Source organism: Ornithorhynchus anatinus, chromosome 3 (genome assembly GCF_004115215.2).
Source record: "Ornithorhynchus anatinus isolate Pmale09 chromosome 3, mOrnAna1.pri.v4, whole genome shotgun sequence".
Classification (NCBI taxonomy): Eukaryota; Metazoa; Chordata; class Mammalia; order Monotremata; family Ornithorhynchidae; genus Ornithorhynchus; species Ornithorhynchus anatinus.
In genome coordinates this window covers 84,599,326-84,620,780 of record NC_041730.1, presented here as the reverse complement: position 1 = coordinate 84,620,780, position 21,455 = coordinate 84,599,326, and the positions used below count along the sequence as shown (strand labels likewise).

The 21,455-nt window shown below is 42.2% G+C and overlaps 1 protein-coding gene and 1 non-coding gene across 2 annotated transcripts in view; one reads left to right on the top strand and one right to left on the bottom strand.

Annotated features, from left to right (window-relative positions):
- Positions 1-21,455, top strand: part of MCU (mitochondrial calcium uniporter) — a 177,472-nt gene that overhangs the window by 70,613 nt on the left and 85,404 nt on the right. The gene's annotated exons all lie outside the window — the stretch shown is intronic.
- Positions 16,941-17,157, bottom strand: LOC114810819. The gene has a single exon (XR_003758510.1). It is a non-coding gene; the product is annotated as a small nucleolar RNA U3 (small nucleolar RNA).

Genomic DNA, 21,455 nt, shown 5'->3' with positions numbered 1-21,455 from the left:
CAGAGTCAGTTGAAACAATCATGCTTGTGTGAAAGCTGTAGAGAGACATGGTTAGTCCTGCCCCTGCTGCCTATTCGGCCTTTCCAGACCTGATACAACTATAAAAGGGGTCTAAGTAGGTGGGACTCCACTTTAAGGTCTGCTTCTCAGCTCAGGCAACACTCTAGGTGCCAGATTGTGGCTACGTATGGCCAGAGAAGTTCCTCCTTCTAGACTTTAAGCTCCTTGTGGGCAGGGAACACGTCTACCAACTCTGGAAAAGCAGCATGGCCTAGTGGAAAGAGCGTGGGCCTGGGCGTCGGAAGACTCTGTCAATTGCCTGCTCAAGTCTGACGGACAATTAGTCTCTCCCCCTTCAAAGCCTTATTGAAGGCACATCTCCTTCAAGAGGCCTTCCCCGTCTAAGCCCACTTTTCCTTGTCTCCAACTCCCTTCTCCCCCACCCTGACTTGCTCACTTTATTCATTCCCCTCCCAGCCCCACAGCACTTATGCTATTGTAATTACCAAGTGCTGTCAAGTCACCATACAAATCTGTAATCATTTATACTAATGTCTTTCTGCCCTTCTAGACTGTAAGTTCATTGTGGGCAGGGAATGTGTCTGTTATATTGTATTCTCCCAAGCGCTTAGTAAAGTGCTCTGCACACAGCGCTCAATAAATAAGATTGATTGTGTGATCTTGGACAGTCACTTAACTTCTCTGTGACTCATTTCTCCTATTCTCCCTACCTTTTCAACCACGAGCCCCATTCGGGACAAGGACTATGTCCAGCCTAATTCACTTGTAATCTGTCCCAGCGCTTAGAACAGTGTATGACGTATAGTAAGCACTTAACAAATTCCTTAAAAAACTGCCCAAAAACTCCGATGCACTGTACTCTCCCAGCCACTTAGTACAGTACTTTCCAAACAATAAGCACTCAGTAAATACACTCACCTGTGTTCAGTTGAGGGGTAACCAGAGACTTACTGATATTTCTTTATAAAGTGCCTCCAGGTGAATGCATATACAATGTGTTGTCGTTTTTTTATTTCCCCAGCATCTGTTTGAAATTTCAAGCTTTATGCCTCCTGCTGTTATTATCGATGTAGTCAGAAAAATCCATCTATAGGAAAGACTGAAGTACAGGATGAGAAATTTGTTTAGCCTTCATTGCTTCTACCTCTGATATTTCAGATTCGTGGTAATTGGTGCAAAATCACCAGGAGGTGTGCCTCTTTTCCTGGAACTGTTTAGATTTCAGTAACTGTTCTTTGCTTTTTCATGAAGGTGTGATTTCTTTAATGTTTTTATCTCTGCCATTTTGGGGGAGGAGGGTCGAAGAGAATTTTTGTCTCCGTTAAACTCGTGGCTGTGAGGCAGCAGTCTTTTTCAGATATCCAGCACGACATCCTTTTGTAGTCCCATCCCGAAACGCTAAGTACTTTGGCCAAGCATGTTAGGAAAGTGTGGATGTTGAGACCTAAAAAATAGTAAGAGTAATTGCACTAATCCCTCAGGAGTTCCCTCTTTCTGGCCGGCTTTCACTGTCTTCCCTACTTTATGCTTCCTTCAGTTTTGTCCAGGCTTCCCTGCCAAGAGCTTCCTTCCCCTTCGCAGCACAAGAGGCTTCCCAATTGATCCACTGCCTTCTGTTACTTCAGGATATTTCAGGTGCTCTATTTGTCTCTGGCCTTCATCTGTGGCAGAGTTTGAAGGTTCTTTCTTTATTAACCTCTGAATGGAAAACTTCTCCTCTTCCTTAATCCAAAGACTCACTGTCAGATGTTAAACATAACTCTTTAATCTTCAATCTGTATTTTTAGGCATTTTGGGAGTAGAGTATGGATAATGGGGATGATAGCTTTTTAGAAAGCATCAAAACTTATCTCACCATTTTTAGTCGGGCTGATTCAAAGTCCATTTTACAAATAGACTTCTTTGTTTCTCAGGCATTCTGGGGAATCTGAAAGCATTTAATACCAATTCTAGAGCATTTGTGGTAATAAAGGATGCAAATAGTGGAAATGTACAGATGATTAAAGATGGGGGCAGCAAACAAAATCAAACAAGTAAAGGGTCATCAGCAAATCCATTTCATTAGTGATTCAAAAACAAATTTACCTGTCATCAAAAATCAATATAAGAAAGATCTTGTTACATGCTGGGTTAAGGTCAGGGCCAGGGTTTGGATTTAGGGCTAGGGAAAGCTTGGTTAACGATTTGGGTGGCAACTGTTCTGACCGTAATCTTCCGTTCATTGATTGATGATCTCAGGGTTACCCCTCTAATATGACTGCCAACAGTTTATCATCCAACCTTTTTATTCAGTAGCTTCAACATCCACCCCTGGACCTTGGATCAGAGTCGTTTTTAAGGAGCAACTTTCTTTGCTTTCTTTATGTAATCCTCCTCATACTAATGAGCAGTGAAATGGCCCAAAGCGGGGGCAGTGGCAGGGGTCGGGGGGGGCACAGGGACTAGGACACTCCGCAAACTGGAATGGAGAGTTGGAGGTATTTAAGGGTCAGCAAGATGTGCAAGCATTTGCTGCTGATCCAAAATAGATCTCACAGCTTTGTGGCCAAGTACGCGTGTGGTCAGGTATGTACATTTGCATTCCAAAATGCTATATTTACCTATTTTGACCCACTTTCTTGCATAACTCTTGTAATATCATGGGGCTAGTGTGCAGTCATTTAAGAATTATACCTAGCAATGAGGGGAAAAGGTAGAAAAAAGAGAAGACAAAATGAAGAAAGGAGGGAATTATAAAGAGAAAGGTAAAGAGGGAACTGGAGACCTCTGTCTCCCACTTGTCTTGCACTCTCCTAAATGCTGCCTACTCAATTTCCCTTGCACTGTTATTGTGTCCTCACCCTTCTGCTCCTCTTCCTCCTCCTGTGGCCCATGTGACTCTCTCTATTTACATTGAAAAATAGGTGTTGCTGCTTTCCAAAATGGGACTGCCTTTTATTGCAGTAGTGTACTCTCCCAAACACTTAATACGGTGCTTTGCACGCAGTAAGTGTTCAATAAGTACAATTGAATGAATGAATGTTTAAACACTAAAGGAAGAAGAGTAGCACTGTATTTGCCAGTAGTCCATTAAGAAGAGAGAAACATAAGGAGAAATATGAACTTGTTTTCTTTAATTCCTAGCCTTTATGAGAGTTCAGATCAAAGCCAAAGATGAGACAGAGGAGAGGCTTAAGTATGAATGTTACTTGATGGAGTTTTGCCTTTATCCTGGAGCCCCAATTTCCTTTTCACCAAATTTGAGAGGAATTATCAGAAATGTGCAAGGGAACAAGATGCAGCAGATAAATCAAGGGCCTGGGACCTGGGCCTGGGTCCCAGTCCCAGTCCCAGCTCTGCTGTATGACCTTTGGAAAATCACCTCTTTGTGCCTCAGTTTCTTCAACTGCAGAATGGGGATTCAATACCTGTTCTCCTTCCTACTAAGACTCTGAGCCCCATGGGTTACAGGGACTGTACCTGGCATGGTCATCTTGTATCTACCCCCAAGCTTAGAAGAATGCATGACATGTAATAAGAACTTAAGCTTCTGTCTCCCCCATCTGTTTGGGCTGGACTCCAGCCTCACTCCCCTCATCCAGGCCTGGTGGCTTCTGAGCTGGGAAGACCTTTGGAAGCCTCCTGACTGAGCCCCAGGCCCCAACTTTTGGCCCCTTCCCCCAGAGAGTACGGGTCCCACTTACCCTGTGAGCCCCTCCAGGCAAAGAGAGGAGAAGCAGCATGGCCTAATGGATAGAGCACAGGCCTGGGAAACAGAAGGACCTGGGTTCTAATCCCGGCTCTGCCACTTGACTGCTGTGTGACCTTGGGCAAGTCACTTCAGTGTGCCTCAGTTGCCTCATCTGTAAAATGGGGATTAAGACTATGACCCCAAGTGCAGGACAAGGGACCGTGTCCACCCTGATTAGCTTGTATCTATCCCAGAGCTTAGTACAGTGCCTGACAAATAGGAAGTGCTTAACAAATATTATTTAAAAAAGAAAAAAAAGTCCCAACCCTGAGGTCCCCGGCAGTTTACACTGTGATATTTCCACAGAGACATGTTAGCATCTCTGCCCTCCCCCCAGCCCCAATATGGGGCAGAAATCCTCAGTCACTAGTGCTCAATGTGTGGATTTCATCAGAAGTAGATTTATATGGCTTAAATAACCACCACATTAAATTAGTGTAAAGGCTGAAAGTATGACTTTGTTTATTTAAAGAGTTTTTTTTAATGATATTTAATAAGCACTCTGTGCCAAGTGCTGAACTAAATGCTGCGGTAGATAGAAGACCATCAGGTTGGAGAAGGTCCCTGTCCCACTTGGGCTCATAGTTAATTTGGAGGGAGTAGGATTTAAATCCCATTTTATAAATGAGGTTCTTGACATCCAGACGAGTAAACTGATTTGCCCAAGGTCATACAGCAGACAGATGGTGGAGTTGGGATTAGAATGCAGGTCCTCTGACTCCCAGGTTCGTGCTGTTTCCACTAGTCCACACTGCTTCCAGCAAGCATCAAATTCTGAATTTCAGTTTTCAGGAAATCCCCTATTCAAAACCGACATGGCGATATTTCAGTTTTGATTGTAGTGATGCAATTTGAATATAGCAATGCCACCTGTCCAGAGTTCTCGGATCAGGAAACCAGCCCTTCTGTGTCAGGGAATAAATGCTTACTGGACATAAGTATTGTGAGGTACTTTCCAAGGTGAAAGTACATAAAAGCTTCCGGAAGGCTGCACTGATAAAACAGTAAATGCTTGTGTGGATGTTCTGCAGTAAATTACTTCTAATTTTGTTTTTTCCTTCAGTGCTTGGCCTCTCTTCCCCTTAGCTCAGGAGGCAAGCGGACATGTGCTGTTGGGGGTTGTAGAAGGTGAGCTCCCTAGTGGTTTGGGGGCTGGACTGTCCCTGACCGGGCTGGGGGTAGAGGCCGCGTGGTGCCGCCCCCGCCTGAGCTGCAGGGCATCTTACAGCCCCCTAGCAGTGCCATCTGCTCCCACAGCCAGCCTGGCATGGCTCCGGGCGGGCTCCAGCCTGGCAGAGGCAGCAGCAGTCTGGAGGCAGGGGGACGAGCTCTCTCCCGCTCTTCTGTGCAGCCCGTTGAGCACAGCGTTGAACCCGGAGACTGCTGGGGCTTCCTTAGTCCTCCCTGCGCTACAAGGGGAGCTGGAAAAACACACTTGTGTCTGTTATATTGTTATGTTGTACTTTTCCTAGTGCTTAGCACAGTGCTTTGCCCACAGTAAGCACTCAATGCAGTTGACTCAAACACACACCCAGACACACACACCCCTCTCACCACCACCTACCTTCAGAGAAGCAGCATGGCTTAGTGGAAAGAGCACGGGCATCAGAGGACGTGGGTTCTAATTCTGACTCCGCCACTTGTCTGCTTTGTGACCTTGGGCAAGCTACTTAACTTCTCTGTGCCTCAGTTACCTCATCTGTAAAATGGGGTTTAAGACTGTGAGCCCCAAATGGGACAAGCTGATTACCTTGTATCTACCCCAGTGCTTAGAACAGTGCTTGGCACATACTAAGCGCTTAACAAATATCATTATTATTATTACCCCGGCACACACAACACCAGCTTGCCTCCAGTGACAATGTTTTTAAAAGCCTGGCCATTCCAGTAAGAAAGCAATTTCATTTTCACCCCTGGGTGAACCCTGAACTTGAACCCTGAGAGTCCCATCTCTCCAAATGTTCTTTATTTTGATCTAAGCCAGCTGTCTGCATGTATGTGTACTTAAGGAAAAGACAGTATGTGTAAGATACCTTTCAACTGGAAACTGTGTGAAATAATGGTGGCTGTGTCTCATTTCCTGACACCTGGAATACTGAAATACATCTCCAAATCTGGTTTTTGGAAGTGAAAATGAAATTTAGCAGGACATTTCAACCTCTTTTTGGAATGCCACTTTTGGGGAAAACAATTTTTTGAGCATCACCAATAGGATAAAATAATTCCTCCCTCTCCTTTTTAGCACTTACTATTTCCAGATGGGTGATAAACTGCTATATAAAACCAGTGAAATTACTCATGCGGTAGAGCTATCAGATACACATATGTGTGTATATATACACATTCACATACACACACACACACATATAAATTAAAACATATTTGCTTGCTTTGTGATCTTGGACAAGTCACTTAACTGCTCTGTGTTTTAGTTTCCTCATCTGTAAAATGGAAATGCAATACCAGTTCTCCCTTCTACTTAGTCTTTGAGCCCCATGAGGGACAAGGACTTTGTCTGACCTGACTATCTTATATCTACTCCAGTGCTTAGTAAAGTGCTTGGCATATAGTAAGCACTTAACAAACACCACAATCATCTAAATTAGCCAGTAGAAAGATATAAATGTTAGTCTGACAAATACAATTATAGAAACAGATTATGCAATTATAGAAACAGATTTTTTATTTTTCTCCACTTGTAGCGTGAACAGGTGATTATATATCATTGTCCTTGTTTCCGAAGAAGATGCTATTTTTAGTGAGATCCTTTCCCTACGTTTGTGTGTGGCTGTAAAACCCAGTGCCTGATGAACTTCCAGATTACGTGTCTATAAAAAGGGTTAATTTGTACCTCTCATTATCCCAATTTTTTCCAAGCCATTGCTCAGAGGGAGCAAACTCTCCCTACTGCTGCCCGAGAGGGGCTCTGGTCGTTTCTGCTGCAGGGATCTCCTGGTAATCCATTGCAGTTATCAGTGCTTGAGCCTGGGCTTCACTGTACTTTGAAATCATTGATTTTGCCCATCTGGCTTGCATGTGCCCCCTTTCCGTTCATCATGCAGCAGGTGCTTGGATCTGGCGTGAACAAAACCATTCTTTATCGAATTTATTGAGTGCTTATTGTGTGGAAAGCTCTACTAAGCGCTTGGGAGAGTACAAGGTAACAATAGACACATTCCCTGGCAACAACGAGCTAATAAAAGGCTGATGATGATGATGATAATATCAGTCAGATTTATTCAGTGCTTACAGTGTGCAGATTGCTGTACTAAGCTCTTAGGATTTTTCAGTACAACAGAGTTGGTGGATATACTCCCTGCCCACAGTGAACTTACAGTCTAGACGGGGAGATAGACATTAATAAAAATAAAATTAGGGATATTTACTTAAGAGTTATGGGGCTTGGGGAAGGGGTAAATAAAGGGTGCAAATCCTAGTGCAGAAGAGAGTGGGAGAAAAGGAAATGAGGGTTTAGTTGGGGGAAGGCCTATTGGAAGAGAAGTACTTTTACTAAGGCCTTGAAGGTGGAGAGAGTGATCATCTGTCGGATATGACTGAATCCTTTGGGTCCCACCTTCTCAACTTCACTAAAATCCAACTTTTCCTCCTCATCCAAACTGCTACCACGTTATTGCAGTCACTTATCCTATCCCACCCCCTTGCTGACTTCCCAGCCTCCTGTCTCTCCCCACTCCAGTCCATACTTCACTCTGCTGCCCGGATCATTTTTCTCCAAAAGCATTCAGGACGTGTCACCCCGCTTCTCAAAAAACTCCAGTGGTTGCTCATCCACCTCATCAAATAGAAAGTCCTCACTATTGGCTTTAAAGCACTCCACCCCCTTGCCCCCTCCTACTTTACCTTGCTATTTTCCTTCTACAACCCAGCTCGCACACTTTGCTCCTCTAGTGCTAACCTCACTGTGCTTCACTTTCACCTGTCTCACTGCCAGGAGGATGGAGTTGGGCGGGGGCGGGGCGGGGGGGCGGCGAGGGGCATTTTTTTTGTGGATCACCCATTCACACCCAGATGGGATCAGACTTTTAGCCTCTTATTGCCCACAGAAGTTTCCACCTGCCACCAACATTTGATGACAAATTCCACCTCTTTGGAAAGGCTTGCAGCTGAAATGACTGTCTATTGCCCATTTGGTTGATTTCCCTGGCTGACCTGACTTTCCAAAGGCACGTGAAATCTTTGCTTTCAGTGGCAGTCGCCATCCTTGGAGCAGTTGCAGTCAGGAGGTTTGCAGGGCAGCTAGAATCATTCAGTCATATTAATTGAGCACCTACTGTTTGCAGAACACTGTACCGAGCGCTTGGGAGAGGACAGTATGATAGACTTGGTAGACACATTCCCTGCCCACAAGGATTTTGCAGTCTAGAGTTTTTTGCCAGAATTTTCATTTGGGTCATCATTTGGGAAGCAGCATTGCCTAGTGGAAAGAGCACAGGTCTGGGATCAGAGGACCCGGGTTCTATTCTCAGCCCTGCCACTTATCTGCTGGGTAACCTTTGGCAAGTCACTTCACTTCTCTGTACCTCAGTTCCCTCACCTGCAAAATGCAGATAAAGACAGAGTCCCAAGTGGAACATGGACTGTGTCCAACCTAATTAGCTTTTATCTCGCCCAGCGCTTAGTACAGTGCCTTGCACATAGTAAGCGCTTAACAAATGCCATTTAAAAAGAAAGGGAGGGGGATTCCTATAGTGACATTATTCAGTTGCTAGACCCTGGAGAAATTTAACCAAAAGTTCAGGGAGACCAGGATCAACATCTTAGCAGTAAATCCATTTGGGCCTCATGCAAAACTTGTCTTACTACCCTTTCAATTTGATCCAGTACCAGCTTGGGTCATCACGATACCCATCAGGCACCTTTGATGTACAGTTCCCCATCCATTAATAGGCAGTTTTTAGGATCATGAACAGCTTTATGAGGACTGAAAGCAAGTGGATGCATCACTGGTTTAAGAAGCAAAATAGACTGTAAGTGCTTGGAAGAAACAACATTGTTCTCTCCCTTTGAAAAAAATAAGTTGCAGTTTCCAAAAGGTGTTTTTCCTTTTTCACTTCCCAAATTAATAAAATTCATATCACCACATTTTTACTTTTACATTTTTAGCAGTTGCATCATTAACTGTGAACAGCAAATGCATCTGCTGGTCAGTGGGATATTGGGAAAGGACAGTAACTCCCGAAAAGGCTAATTTTATTGGGTGTGGAGATTTGGGCTCTTTCCTACTCCCTAGCCCAGTGATTAAACTGATTGAAGTGCTGCACACGTTAGATAAACTTTTATTACTGTTGAGCCGTTATCTAAATTGGCCGTTTATCTGAATTGAGGCTAGTTCTGATTATTGAAAATTAGCTTGGCTGTCCAGACCAAATGGAGAGCTTGTGTGACTGAGCTAGCCGAGCCTGATTTTGCCAGGGCTCGGGAAATAATGGGTGTCACAGCTAGTTTTGCCCCAGTTAGTTCTATTGTACTGTATTTCCTTCTGGTCTGACCTGGAAAGCAATGAAAATGGGCTGGGAACCTGTCTGCTAACTCTGTTGCATTGTACTCTCCCAGACACTAAGTACAGTGCTCAAGCGCTTAGTACAGTGCTCTGCACATAGAAAGTGCTCAATAAATACTATTGAATGAATGCCCTGCACATAGTAAGTGCTCAATAAATACCATTGGTTGAAATGCTAAGGCAATTTAGAGAGCCTGTTGGATTCCACAAGGTGAAAAAAATTAAATGTGCAAAAATGTTGGTAAGCACTGGTGAGGCTGGGAGACTGGGAGTGAAATCAGCTGCTGATATTTGACAAGCATAAAGACCAAAGAATCGTTGGAAGACACTCACTTTTGGTTTGCCTCCAAGTAATCCTCTCAGCCCCGAGGTGTTATTTACAGGCATTTTAAATTACAATAAGTCTTTTTCTACAGCAAATCACTATGACAGAAAAGATGCAACAAGACATTACCTAGTAAGTCTTTTTCTATAGCAAATCACTATGACCACAAACATGCAACAAGACAAATTCTACTCTTTACACCTTAATTTTGTTTGATACACATTTTTAATTACTTGCTTTGTTTACTGGCCTGATTTATGGCTTTCATTTTATCCTGAAATGATTTATCATTTTAATTTGAGATGCCTTGGTTGCAGAAAATTTACTGTAGAAAAAAATGAAAGAAAGCAAAGCTTAGAGACCTGCCACAGACAGCATGATGTTTTTCACTTTCCAGCCAGCCTGGCTTCAGCAAATATTAAAGGAAAGGTTAGGAAATGAGGCCTTGGACTGGTGTCAATGTGGTCTCCTATTCTCTATTCTGCAAAAAGAAAAAGGAGAAAAGAGTCAGCATGGAACTGTGGGGTTCTGAGTCCTTTTTTTGTGGATGAGGGGTTTTTTTCCTCCTTCAAAAGAAAACAGAATGACCTAGTGCAAAGAGTTTAAGTCTAAAAGTCAGAGAACCTGAGTTCTAAACTCTGCTCCTCCAATTGTTTGCTGTGTGACCTTGGGCAAGTCACTTTTTCCTCAGTTGACTCATCTGTAAAATGGGGATGAAATATCTGATCTCCCTCCTACTAAGGCTGGGAACCTCATGTGGGACAGGGACTCTGTCCCACTTGGTTAATTTATATCTACCCCAGTGCTTAGAGTGCTTGACACATAGTAAGCACTTAACAAATACCATAAAAGGAAATAAGTGTGCTGATAACTTGGAAATAGACTATTGGAAAAAGTGCAAGCCCTTTCTTTCAAGCAGCCCACTGAGATTTCTCTGTATTGACAATTCAGTCACCGGGGAGCTTAGTTTTAGTGATATGTGAAGTGTTTTAGTATTTATATCTGAAAATTACTTTCCCCGAGACCCCGGAGCCAATTTATATTCCATAAGCACAAGAAGGGCATATCAATTACTGGAAATAAAAATCCAATTAAAATTGTGTGTGAGCCTGCATTCTGCTAGTTGGGAGATTTTGGTAGCAATAAGCCAGTGGGAGAAACAGTAGAAATGATTTTCCATGCAGTGAAACATCACAGCTCTCATTCAGGTCTGTTAAATATTGTATTTACTCGCCTCGTTGCCTCCACCACATAATTTCCTCATTCTGATTTTTGAGGAGGAAATGTCAGATTCTTTGTCATACCAAGTAATTGTGAACAGTGATAGTGATGCCAGGTGGGGATACTGATGGTACCGGTACCTTTTGGAACAGGGGAGTTTCTCCTTTGAAAAACTGCACCCCGGAGTGGGAAGAGGAGCAGGATCGTGGATGATCCCTTGGCTCCTGTCAAGGAATGGGGAGTGACTTGAGTGACTTTATCGAAATAGGTGTCCTCCTGGGGTAGAAATGGAGAAGGATGGTGGGGGAGGGGGAGGAGGGGGAGACTAATTCATCGAATGCTTACTGAACACAGCACTTGTGTGTATAACGGAAGTGAGGGATATCTTTTCAAGTGGCTTCTTACCTTTCTTTTCCTTTCTTCCTTTTTTTCCTCCTGCTCCCCTTATTGCTAAACTCAATTCTTATATGAGCCCCTGTAATAGCCCCCCCCACCTTGCTTTAAGGGTACAAATGTTATGCAGAAGTGGGGTGATTGAGTGAATCAGTAAATTTTCCTGATTTTAAAAACCTCAGTGATATCTTTTAATTAATTTTTTACATTGTGGTCTTTTCCAAAGTTAATAGAGCAGAGAGTTTGAACTTGACTGAGGGTTTCAGAGAGTTGCTGTGAAACAGGCCTTATAAAAATAAAAATACTAATTTGAAAAGCCACTGCTAAATATATTGCCCTCTGTGTAAACTATTCTTTTAAAAAGTTAACTCATACTTACATCAATGCAAGACATTCATCGATTTTTTGAAATCTGGCATGTATGTTCAGCTTACATTAAGGGTTGATTGAAGGCACTGTCTTTTCAAGGATGCAGTGAAGATTAAGGCCATAAATGTTTTACAGTGTGATTTTTTTTTACAATCTATGTGAATGCTAAATGCAAATAATAAATGGCACCGGGAGCTCATAGTGACATTTTCATTTTTATTAAGCATCTCAGCGTTGCAGAATTGCGTAGGAGCGCTCTGATATATTCAGCCATATAGCTTAGATGATAAATGCTGGCGATTATTGGTTTCCATTCTCTCAGAGGAACATCAAAGCAAAAGTGCAGTCATGTGTTTACTAAATGCTTTCATCACGTTGTTCAAGGGTTCAGCATAAAATTCCTGGGCATTTGTGACACCAAAAAATGAGATGTAGGTGTTAATGGAACTATTTTGTTCTGTCAGAAACAGTATCATTTTATAATAATATATGCAGTGTGGCTCAGTGAAAAGAGCCTGGGCTTTGGAGTCAGAGGTCATGAGTTCGACTCCTGGCTCTGCCACATGTCAGCTGTGTGACTGTGGGCAAGTCACTTAACTTCTCTGTGCCTCAGTTCCCTCATCTGTAAAATGGGGATTAACTGTGAGCCTCACGTGGGACAACCTGATTACGCTGTATCTACCCCAGCGCTTAGAACAGTGCTCTGCACATAGTAAGCGCTTAACAAATACCAACATTATTATATGATTGGCAGAACAGAGTGTCTTTTTTGAAATAAGAATCACAGCATTTTGATATTTCCTCAAAAGGTGCATTCTTCTGATATTAAAAAGAAATGTCTGCAGAAAAGATGAGTATTGTAGAAGAGACCGAAAGTCTTCAGGATAATGGAGACCCTAGTAATGTCTTTTTCAAAACCCTGTGCCATCATTTGTAATGCATTCTTCCAGTTGCATCTTGATAGATGCTGAGGAAAGTTAAAACAGCCCTCAGAGACCTTACAGTCTAATGGGAGGGGTAGAACAAGAACAAATACAAAATGTAAAATCAATCAGTCATATTTATTTAGTGCTTACTGTGTGCAGAACACTGTACTAAACACTTGGGAGAGTACAGTACAGCAGAGTTGGTAGACACTTTCCCTGCCCACAAGTAGACACTGACTTCAAGTAAGAGCAAAAGTCAAGTGACAGAGGCATAGAATACCAAATGCAAAAATCTAGAGACACATCTGTTACAAAGATATGCATAAACGAAGTGGGATTTGGAGGAATAAATGGAGTGACCCAAGTCAGGGTGAATCCTGGAAGAATATCATGAGGAGATGTTTCATAAGTTTGGCTACTGAGATGTTGTTTGCGGTGTCTTGAGACTTTGGATGATTGGAAGATGGCGTATCAAAATAATTTTGTGAGTGGGAATAGAATTATCCACTCTGAGCCCAATATCCTGGTGGCTCTAAAATGAATGAATTATTGACAGAAGATACAATCTAGTTAACTTTTGGGCATCCAGATATTTGGGAATCTGAATTGGAATGGAATTTCCCCTAAAAGACAAACAAAATATCCAGATGTATTGTAAAAAACAAAAGTGGGAGTATTGCAGAGTATTTCCTGAGGGGGTAATGACTGGGAGGGAGCAAAGTATTGACCGTCACTTCCATTTTAGGGCAACTCCACCCAGCAAAGCCTTACTCCCCAGGATATGACCTGTTCATTGATTATTATCATAACTAACTTGTGGAACTCTCTGCTAGCGGATATTATTGAGGTAAATAATGAAAAAAAAAATTTCCTTCCCTTATCACCACAGATTGTACAAGAACTGATGGCAATCAAAGTGATCTCCCACTGTGACCAGTGACCCTTTCTCCCAACAAACCTGGACTTCTTTGAACGAAACGAGCCAAGACCTTGGCCTTAATAAATAATTGCATTCTGGCACATCACTCCACTTGCATTTCTAAACATAAGTATTAGCTTAATAATTAATAATTACGGCATCCAAACGCTTGATATGCATCAAGCAGTTTTCTAAGCACTGGGGTAGATACAGGTTAATCGGGCAGGACTCAGTCTGACCCAGTTAATCAGGTCAAACCCAGCTTCTCGGATACTTCCTGAATCCATCAATGTTCAACTCAGTTATGGGGTTTTAAAGACTTTGGTCAAAAGGAATTAATTTTTCTTCAGTGTTCCCTTCGGGATTGGGCTTTCCAACCTTTCTTGGGGAACACCCAACCCATGAGAAGGATTGGGTAGATCAGGTGGGGTGACGGATGTTCACAGCAGGGTTTTAATGGGTAAAAAAGTCCCTTATAATAATGATGGCATTTGTTAAGCGCTTACTACGTGCCAAGCACTGTTCTAAGCACTGGTTTGATTTATGTTAAGGCTAGAAGCAACATGATGGAGGATGTGTAGGCCCCAAGGCCATTCCTAAAATCATAGCATCATAGTACTGAAGGGTTTATTAATAATAATAATAAGAAGAAGAAGAAGAAGAATAGTAATTGTGGTATTTATTAAGCACTTACTATGTGCTAAACACTGTATTAAGCACTGGGGTACATACTAGATAATCAAGTCCCACATGGGGCTCACAGTCTAAGTAAGAGGGAGAGCAGGAATTACATCCTCATTTTATAGATGAGGAAACTGAGGCATAGAGAAGCTAAGTGACTTGCCCAAGATCACACAGCAGGTACCTTGCAGTGCTGGAATTAAAACCCAGTTCCTCCGACTGCCAGGTCCCTGCTCCGATCCCTGTGTTCATGAAATAAGTTTGTCCCCTTTTGGGAGTGGTAGTCACAGGATAAGGTGAATGGAGGTATTTACAAGATCTTAGAGTGGTTATGCATTTAAATGTATAGACACTAAGGATGGGATGACATCATTGAAGTCTAGGATGGCGGGCCCTCAGAATTCTTGAAGCGTCAGAGGCATCTGACTTGTGGTAGTACGCTGGTTGGAAGCCAATACTTGGGGAGAGAGTTTTCTGGCATCAGTACTTTTACTCACTCACAGAATTTGCAGCCGATTTCTTTGCCTGTCTTTAAAATTAGGATGATAATATTAAACAGCTTCCTGCCTTGCACAAACGGTATTGGACAGATAAATTATATTTGAAAAGCAGGTTAAGTTAGTATGATTTATTAATTTCTGGATTAGAAAATGATTTAGAATTCCAAGCAGCCTATAGGTGTTCCTTAATTGGAATAAGTGTACACTCTTGCCCTTCATGATTAGACTGTAAGCCCGTGATTAGACTGGGAGCCCGTCACTGGGCAGGGATTGTCTCTATCTGTTGCCGAATTGTACATTCCAAGTGCTTAGTACAGTGCTCTGCACATGGTAAGCGCTCAATAAATACTATTGAATGAATGATGTTGGAATAATGAACGCTCATTGTAATTGGTTTAGGATTCCATGTGATTAGGCTAAATCATTTTTGAGACCAAGTGCTAAGTATTAATGCATCACCAGTAAGCAGCCTTTTACTTCCAAACGGAATAAACTCTTTTGGAGCCACACAGCCATGACTGGGAATATAGTAGAAAGTTTGAATTTTACCCAATTTAATATGGCTATATCTGAGTCATTTTTAAAAATTAAAACTTGTGACCTGCCCCCAAATGCAGCAAAGGTTAATTTGAAAAAGTTGAAGTTTCTGCCAGTATTTTTAAATATTCAGTAAACTTGAGGCAATTTATGAATCCAACATAATTATTCAGTCGTTAACTGAAGTAGACTTAAGGTAATTTTCAATATAGTGGCATTTGTTAAACCCTTACTATGTACCAGGCACTGTACTAAGCACTGGGGTAGATACAAGCTAGTCACATTGGGCACAGTCCTTGTTCCACATGGGGCTCACACTCTTAATCCCCATTTTACAAATAAGGGAAATGAGGCACAAAGAAGTGAAATGACTTGCCCAAGGTCCCACAGCAGATAAGTAACAGATCCAAGATTAGAACCCAGATCCTTCTGACTCCCAGGCCTGTGTTCTTATCCACTAGGTCACACTGCTTCTCTAGATTAACATTATTTTGGAATATGATGCTGGAAAGTTATTGTGTTTGAATATTTTTGTGTTTTTCTGGGAAATTTCCTTTCAGTGTATCTGGTGTCTTTGATAAGTTTGTACTTATTTTTTGTGATGGGCTTAATTCTTTTCACTGCTATTCTAAATCAAGATTTGGCCCTTGTTAAAGTTTAGATTGATGCTCGAAACTGACCCTGTTAATTAAACAAGGCAGTCTCAGCGGTAGTGTTCATGTCAAAAGTAGTTATGATGGTGAGTGTTCCATTGAGCCATGTTTGTCATTTTCAAATGCTGGAAAGGAATATCATTGAAGAAATAATTGTTATGTAAATGATGTTTGTGAATCATGAAAAGTAAAAAAAAAACCTGGATTTTTTTCCCTTGCATTGATACCAGATTTTTACATGAATTAAAAATAGAAACCCTGCAAATTACCCCGGACACTCAAAAAATATGTAATCCTGAAACTCCACAGGCGGCCTCTGAGGTTATGCCTATTTTGAGAGTTGGTGCTTCCCCAGGGGGTCAGTAAGGTGACAGTAGAGTTGACAGCAGAATCAAGAGTGAGAGAGATGAGATCGAGATGCAGTGAGTTAGATTTGTGTTAGAGGAGTTAAGTATGTGGGCTGGGTTATAGTAGGAAATCAGCGTGGTAAGATAGGAAGTGGCAAGGTGATTGAGTGCTTTAAAGACAGTGGTGAGGAGTTTCTCTTTGATGTGGAGGAGGATGGGCAACCACTCGAGATCCTTGAAGAGTGAGGAAGACACAGACTGAATGGTTTTGTTGAAAAATGACCTGGGCAGCAGTGTGGTCTAGGGTAGAAAGAGACAAGAGGCAAGAAAGTCAGTGAGGAGACAGATGCAGTAGTCAAGGTGGGATATAAGTGCCTGGATCGTCTTAGTAACAGTTTGGATGGAGAGGAAAGGATGGATTTTAGCGGTGTAGAAATGACAGGATTTGGTGACAAATTTAATACGTGGGTTGACTGAGAGAGATGAGTCGAGGATAATGCCAAGGTTACGAACAGGCTTGTGAGACAGGGATGGTGGTGTTGTTGTCAGTGTTGGGAAAGTCAAGAGTAGGACAGGGTTGATAAGGAAGATAAGGAGTTGAGTTTTCGACGTTAAATTTGAGGTGTCGGTGGGACATCCAAGTAGAACTGTCCTGAATCAATCAGTCAGTGGTATTGTACCTCTTACTGTGTGAAGATCACCACACTAAGTGCTTGGGAGAATAGAGCAAAACAGAGTTGGTAGACAGTTGCCCTGCTCACAGGTTTTCGGCGTAGTGAGGTACACATTAAACTGAAGCCACTCAGTTTGCAATTTTCCTCTTTCCACCTTCTCTGAGGAGAAGGAACGATCCTCATTGGTGAGCAGCAGCTGTATGAAAGCAGCACTACTGGGCAGCTTCAGATTCAGAAGAGAACACTAAAAGCTCCGCCTTGTGACTTTCCATCTCTTACACTTGTGGTCTCACTTGTTGGTAACAAACTATAGGAATGATCCCCAACTAAGCCCTCATTTCCGCCTCTTCCACTCCCTTCTCTGTTGTCCTTGCACTTGGAGTTGCACCCTTTATTCACCCGTGCTCTTACCATTAGGCAGCTCTGTTAAGGAGCTTCTGATTGATGCACAGAGGGATGGCCAACTACTGAATATTATAGAGAAGTGGGGAGGTGTATGCCATATGAGGTTTTAGGAAAATGATCCGGGCAATTGAGTGAAGGACTGACTGAGTGGGGAATGACTGGAGATCAGCTAATCAGCTGATGCTGGCATGATGGCAAGTCCTTGGACCAGCGTAGTGGCCATTTGGAAAGATAGAAGGAAGAACGTTAGGATTGGTTGATCAACTGAATGTAATGATTGAAAGAGAGGTAAGAGTCAAGGATAATGCCATGGTTGAGGCCTTGAAAGGTGGGAAAAGTGGTGGGGTTGTCAATTGTGACTTCAGATCTGGCCAGAGGTATTGTCCCATTTGGGAAGTTCATTGTTCAGGCAGAGAGTGGGGTTACACCTTAAATAGCACTTTAGATTGCCTTTTTCTCAAATTTGGACCAGTAAATTGGGAAAGGAAATCTTAAGTGGCACAAAACCAATCCATTTTAAACATTACACTCTCATACTAGTACCAGCCACAAATCCTCTCCTTCCTCACCATCTCTCTCCCCAGTTTCCCTGCAGTTTAGGAAAAGTTAAATTTCGGCACCACACCAAAGCTAAATCTTAAGCACCCGAGGAGGGAGATGGGGAGGAAAAAGAGGATCTGTAGCAAAAATAAACTGCTGAAGTTAGATGACCGCAAGCTTTTTTGAGCTCTTCTAATTTTTTAGTGGGGCGAAATGGGTATGCTTTAGGAAAATACGAATTGGGGAGTTTGTAGACTGTGAAGTGGGTTAGAATTTTTCACCACTCTGCCAGATCAGCCTAGAGTCGGTCCATACCTCATTTGCTGATCATTTTTCTAAAAAATTATTCATTCCATTTCCCCACTCCTCAAGAGCCTCCAGGGGTTGCCCACCCACCTCCTTACCATCGGCTTTAAACAACTCAATCAGCTCGCCCTCTCCTACCTTACCTCACTGAGTTCCTACAGCCCAGCATGCTCACTTTGCCTCTCTAATGTCAACCATGACCTCAATCTTCTCTATCTCTGTCGATCTCTCACCCACATCCTGCCTCTGACCTTGAGCTCCCTCTCCCTTCATATTTGATAGACCACCATTCTCCCCACCTTCAAAGCTTTATTTAAAACACATCTCTTCCAAGAGACCTTCCCTGACTAAGCCCTCATTTCCCCTACTCCCTCTCTCTTCTTTGTCACCCTTGCACTTGAATTTATATGTTTACCCCACTCTCAGCCCCACACTACTTTCGTATGGATCTGTAATTTATATTAATATCTGTCTCCCTCATGTTTATCTACTCTGTTAGATTGTACTCTTCCAAGTGTGTAATTCAATGTTCTGTACCCAGTAAGCTCTCAATAAATACCATTGATTGATTGATTGATTGATACATACCGAGTTTCCATGGGTGTGGATACTGGCAGCCCTCCAGCTGCCCCCCCACCCCACCGCCCAAACCCTTCCCCAGGTTAAGATGGTTGTGCTTTTTTTGCTCCTAATAATGCAGACTGCTTTTCTTCTCTTGTCTCCTTTTTAAGATCCCAAAGTAGGATCAAATGCATCCTAAGGCAGTAGTATTGATTTATTTACAAAATTAGTTCAGGGTAATTGTCTACTTAAGATATTGGGTTCTCAACTAGTAGAATTGATACACCATCAGTTTTGCCAGATTGTAGGTCATCCCTACGTGTTATGACTTGAACATAGTTGAGGAATTAGGCATCCTCCTTCTGACCATGAGCCTCTGAATGATGTGGTGGAAAAAATAATTTTCACAGGCATCCAGTTTTGGACAGAAGGAATACTATAACCTGAGTTTTCTTTGGCACGGTGTTCTCCAGGAATGCAAGCCTCATGTTATGATAGAACTGACATCACATTTGTTAGTTTATGAACTAATACCTGAATAAGGGGCTTTTCTAAAAGGGCCAAAGCCAATGACCACAGGATTCCCAAGTGGTCCTGAAATAACAGAATATACTCAAAAAGCCAAACAAGCGGTAGGTACCTAGTAAATATCTCCTGAGGAAAATAAAAGAGCCATATATTCTGTGCTGATCTTCCATACCCTTTCTTTCCCACAAGCCCATCCTTTTTCCATCCAAGTCAAAGGGACTATTGTCTGCTTATTATAGGTGACTGCTTTAAGAATTTGCCTATACATAGTAAAGGAGATACAATTTTGGTGTAGGGACACTAGAAAACCTTCATCTGCTAAAACAGGACCCATTCTGAAGTCTTGATAGCGGAAAGCAAGATGAATCTTTGTCAAACAAAATGAACACCAATTCTGATGTCTTGTCAGCGGCTTGCAAAATTATTTTATTCTTTTAAATTCAAGTGTGAAGTAAAATTTTCAATTCTGATTCCGAATTTTAGTAAAGTTACACATCACCTGCCTTCGGGATAGTTCTCAGTAGATCAAAAGGCCCACTGCAATAATCTGTCACTGTCTTAAGGGCGATACTGGGTTTCAGACCAATAGAAAGCTGTCTTTTTTTAATGGTATTTGTTAAGTACTTGTGTGCCGGATACCATACTAAGCGCTGGGATAGATACAAGCTAGTTAGGTTGGACACAGTCCATGTTCCACATGGGGCTCAAAGACTTAATCGCCATTTTCCAGATGAGAAAAATATAAGAATGGAGACTTCATGTCAAGGGCCGAAATTTATTATTGTAAGCAGAGAATAGCATTATTTTGTTTACATCCAGTGGAATTTAATTTTAAGAATAGATGTTTGTGTAGCTTTTCATTTTAGCAACAGCTTTGTTCTCACCATGTCTGAAAATTTAGGCACAGCTTCCACAACTGTGTAGGCGCAGCTTCCACAACTGCCATATTCCTCCCTTTTAGCGTGTCCTCCAGCTGTGGCTTTTCTTTTGGCTTGTTTCCCAAGTACGCCACCTCCACAGGTAGCTTCCTGTTCGTCCCCTAGGCATTTCCAGGACAGAGACCATTCAACTTCCCACAGTAGTTGGGGTTTGGTAATCTTTCCCATGAAGAAGTTCCTTGAGTCCAACCAAACTCTCTCCTGTGGCAGTTTACACTCGACTCTTGCAGCTGTGAGAGTGTGTTTCCTCTCTCTGCCCTTAATTCTCACCATTTTCTTCAGATATAAGCAGTCATTTTCCACTAGAACCATATCTAACTGAAGATTGACACGTTTTGGGAATTCACGAGCTGTCAAAGGATCTAGCTAAACTTCGAAAAATATAATTCCCTCACATTCTGTCAATTCAGTTTAATTTTAATTAGTCAAAACTTCACTGTAGCATAGTAAATATGCTGTCCTATAGTTGGAAAATATAATTAAGTCTCAAGTGATTGGAGTCTTCCAAAATGGAAGACTGTAAATTACTGCAAAGTAGTGGGCAGAGTTGGGTCGCCTCAGAGAATTAGGTTTTCACTTTTAGTAAACCAAGAACTTGGTGACATTTTGCTATAATCTCCCAGGCATTCTGCAGGAATCTGTTCTCTTTACATTCCAGGAAAGTAGCTTTGCTTTCCTTATTTTGAGATGTCTTAGACTTCCATTTTCTAAGAAAAAAAGCACTGAGGTTTTGCAGCTTGCACCCAGGTTACATGTTTTCTACAAATCCTAAACCAACCTCTTACCGACTGACAAACCTCAATGTCCTATTGAACTATGAGGCAACCCAATTTTGAATTTTATGAATTTTCATTAATTACTTGAATCAGTTGCACAATCAGATTATTGTAGTGGCAACCAGAGAAGTCATCTCTATACCTGCATTTAAAATTCTTTGACCCACCTGTTGCATGATGAGAAATAATTCCTGAGATTCAATGATTCAAGGTTCAGATATTCTAGAGTGGGAGGATCCCTGAGAGGTCATGATAGCTTGGTTTTTTAGAGTGCTGTTATTTTAGTTAGCTCATTTTTGCTCTCACACCAACCCTGGGAGGAAGGTAGTAGTGGGAGGTGGCATTATCCCCATTTTGTAGATGAGGGAACTAAAGTACAGAGAAGTTAAGCGACGGGCCCACGGTCCTTCGTCATGTTAGCGGCACAGCCTGGACTCTAATCTGGGTCCTCCGTCTCCTAAAAGGGAGCTTGGCAACTCTGCCATGCTTCCCCTTCAGACCAGCCCTCAGTTTCAAGGCAAGGGAAACATCGTCAACTCCCTAGAGCTTATTGTGTGCAGAGGATTGCACTAGGTGTTCGATAA